Here is a 3,951-nt window from a genome sequence, read left to right on the forward strand (position 1 = left end):
CATAATTATGTAGCCTTGTGTAAGTGCAGTCTGAGTCTTTCAGAACTGTGGTTGTCTTTTCCTGAGCCCTTGTGAATTCTCGTACACATCTTTCATTGACCTCATGACGTTTTCCATCAGGGTCAAAGAAAAATGGTTTGGAAATGGTTTTGACTTTTCGCCTACAGCCCAGCTCTCAAACAGACTCACTGCCCTCGACACTTTCTGTGCTTGTTTAACTGCGGCCCATACACCGAAAAATTAAGATGAGACCACTTGGAAACATCAGGGCTCGCCAGATTCGTTCAGGTACCAAAGTCAGACAGTAGTTTCAGTGCCCGTCAGCCTGTAACTCCTGATTCCTGCTGCTTATGAAAAGAGCGGCTGCTCCAATTTGGTGAAGTTACGCACCTTTTAAATATACCACCAGATGTAAATATTTGCCAGATGTGTTATATGCAAAACCAGGTTTCCTTCTTGGTATATTGAACATTTTCACACATTACTTGCAATACATGCAGGTTATGGCGCGAATAATATAAAACTTCTAATGCTGATGTCCTCATAAGCACTAGAAGAAGATATATATACTGTAGATTCTGAACACAAACGAGGATAAAAACCAATGAATGTATTATAACCATAAGTGTTCACTGGAGTGCCTGCAACTGACGGTGGCCCTTTTGTATTGTCCTCAACAATTTACAACTGAAAAGATGTTTCTATCCCCCAGGGGATTGAAATATAATTTTTCCTGAATTGCCACTTGAAGGGAAATTTAAAAAAAAAAAAAGAGAGAGAGAAAAAAAAAAGAGAGTAGCTTGTGCTGGCTGGCGATGAGGCATTTCAGGAAGCTTATATGCATCACAGCCAAACTTAAAATGCAAAACGACAATCTGCTCTCAATTTTCTGCACTGTTACTTTCCGTGATTCCCTTTTGTAGAATCAATTCAGTGCAACACGGCTGAAAAAGGCCGGAACATCAAGTGAGGAAAACGTTGGAAGAATTCTGCTAAAAGCATTCAGATATACACAGGTAAAGGGCCTCGGTCATTATCCATGGACCCAGTCATGAATAAAGAGTTCTCAGCTACCAGCAGGGATCTCAGGCAAATGTGTAGCTCTGATGACGGTGAGCAGTGTGAAGACTGGAGCACAGAGTGTGAGCACAGATTGTGTTCAGGTTAAAAAAACAACATTCGATGATATGAATCATGACTTGCACCAAGCTACGGTATGAAGGAAGTGATCGTCTTATTCCTCTAAAATTTTTCCCTTTGATACTCAAGATGCACTTTTCTGCACAGTGTCAGTATTCTTTACCAAGCCAAATTTCTTTCAAATTGTGCCTGCCTGACGTCTACAATCCAGAATCTCAATATAATGTCAGAGTTTGGACCATACCTAAGGAAATCTTTACGCTTCTGACAAATGGGTGCAGTAATTAAGGCTTGAACTTCTCTGCTGCTGAATCCCAAGAAAGTCAAGAGTGTTTGCTGAGGTATGTGATGATTGGCTTTCCCTTACAGAGGATGAGATCCAGATGTGTAGTGTGTCTGCTACTGGAGTGAAAGAGGGCACTCCAGTTCTCACATGTGGGTACGTTATGTCTCACACACTCCAAAAGTCTAATAATCAGCTCCTCTAAAATAGTAGTGAATGCCAAAACAAGCCAGCAGATAGGAAGGAATCTGACGGTCCCTCTCCTAACAATCGTGTGAGCTTTGTTTTTCAAAAATAAACTACCATATATCAGGAACTGGGATCCAGGTGTTTTGATTGGGATTTAATAGACACAGACATCTCTACACGACTACTTTGTTCTGTTTTCATCAAGCTTGATGGAATATCTAATCAAAACTTGGATGCTGGTTGGAGTGTATTTGATTATCTGCAGTAAGTATGGACATGGCTTATTTTTCTGCAATTCTGCATTTCTGAACTACATTAAAGTTTAAATTACCATCAGGTGAATATTTGCATGTATTGCCTCAGAAACTAAAATGTATTAAATTCACCATCCTGGAGTTGATACATCTGAACAGTTACCTGTGGCACCCAGTTGTGATAGACAATAGACAATGGACAATATACTGTGTGACATCACCATAAAAACAATGGAAATATAATGAAAGGTCATTTCGAGCTGAAAAAGGCCATCTTGATGAGAACGGCTATCTGGAATTGAGGAAAGATAAAGGTCAGGCCTTGTCATTAAAGGTAAGTGGTTTCATGTTCTTTAGGGCGCTCAGGAGCTCAGACAGTTCTAACAAAAGCTTGCAGTATTTGGGGACGAAATTAATCTTTTACTCATTTCATCTGAGAAGATTCAGGCAGGCGTTGCAGTGACATTGTGGTAAAAGCTATTGATGAATCCTCATTTTAATTATTTTAAAATTATTGTAGCAGAAAGTGAGGCAAAGAAGTGAAAACATCAATGCCACTTTTATGTCCCTATCATCTCAGAAGAAAATGTAATTTTGTCTTGTGTCATTTAAAGGATCATTTCACGCATGAAGATCTGCAGTTGGATGTTTCTAGAACTACTTTTTAAAGAGATGTACTTCAACTTAAACCTACTGCTGCCTTGTGATTCTGAGGGAAAAGCCCTTTATCTAATTCTAGCACCCCATTTATAGCCAAGATATGTTACTGGTCTCATTATTATTGCCAATGTCTTTATTGTTGTTGTTGTTGTTTTTTTTATTCAATTTTATGTCTGTATTATTCAAAGTGCCGGATTTTATTTAACCACTTTGAAAAGTGCTGCAAATAATAAACCTTATTTGCAGCACTTTTCAAAATAAAGTTACAAAGTGATTTACATGGTTTTTATTATGGTTATTATTATTGTTGTTGTTATATTTTTTCAAAACTATGACTGTATTGAATGGATACTGAGACACGTTATAAAAAGAAAAGAAAAAAGAAACAAATGTTTTCCAGCTTTCTTTAACCTTACAGGAAAAAAATATAATTTGAGTGTCACTTTAATATTTCAAAATCTTAGATATTTTGGGTGTCAGATGTTTATTAATGTGAAATGTGAAATCCACTAAAGACACACAGAAAATATTTAATGCCAAAGGTAATGAAAACTTTTTCAAAGTGATAGATTCAACCTTTCTAATAGCATAACTGTAGCTCCTCTCAGTTTCTTCTCTGTTCTGGTATTTGCTGGTATGCATATATAATGTTTGCTTTGCTTTTTTGACCCTGCCTTTTCACCTTATCTAAATCTGGACACCAAATTGTAGGCCTAAGCATGTTTTGGTTCTCAAGGGACCACACAAAATGAGAGTTAAGTATGTTTACCTTTAGGTTTTGGGTAAGCAGAGTTCTAGCATATTGTAGATGAACACAGAGGAAAGAATGCATCAGAGCTTGTCATTTATCACCAGAGCGCTAACAACTCTGCAGCTCAAATAGCTTAATGGCTCAATTATTTTAGCAAAATGGTGACCACATGTTTTAAAAGTGTGGCTACATTGATTCCAAGGCATTAGCTGTACCAGAATGAATGTTCTGTACTCTGTAAACAAATAACCATGCACACATACAATGACAAAGAGAGATATGAGAGCATAATATGACTCAACAGACATGTGTCTTAAACTGTTCCAAAATGCATAATGCAAGTATGTAAACCCCCTACAGTAGAAATGTAAAACACATGAAAATACATGCTTGACTAATCATCTGTGCTTCAAACACTTAAGTGGGCACTGGTTATCAAGAATTTGTGAATTAATATGGAAATGGTCTCCCGTGGAATTTCAACAACTATGAATTAATAAAAATATCCATAAAAGGTAAAAAAGAATTATTGTGTCAAAGTTTGTCCAAAGCCTTATATGATGCCTCAAAACACACACAGACACACAGACAAATACAACTCTGCTGTTGGGGTAAGGCCTGAATATTGGTGCTATCATCCTTGAATCAAGCCTTTTAAAGTTGTTGTAAAGGTG

This window comes from Trachinotus anak, unplaced genomic scaffold (genome assembly GCF_046630095.1).
Source record: "Trachinotus anak isolate AG129_WGS33_773 ecotype Australia unplaced genomic scaffold, CSIRO_AGI_Tana_v1 ptg000008l, whole genome shotgun sequence".
Classification (NCBI taxonomy): Eukaryota; Metazoa; Chordata; class Actinopteri; order Carangiformes; family Carangidae; genus Trachinotus; species Trachinotus anak.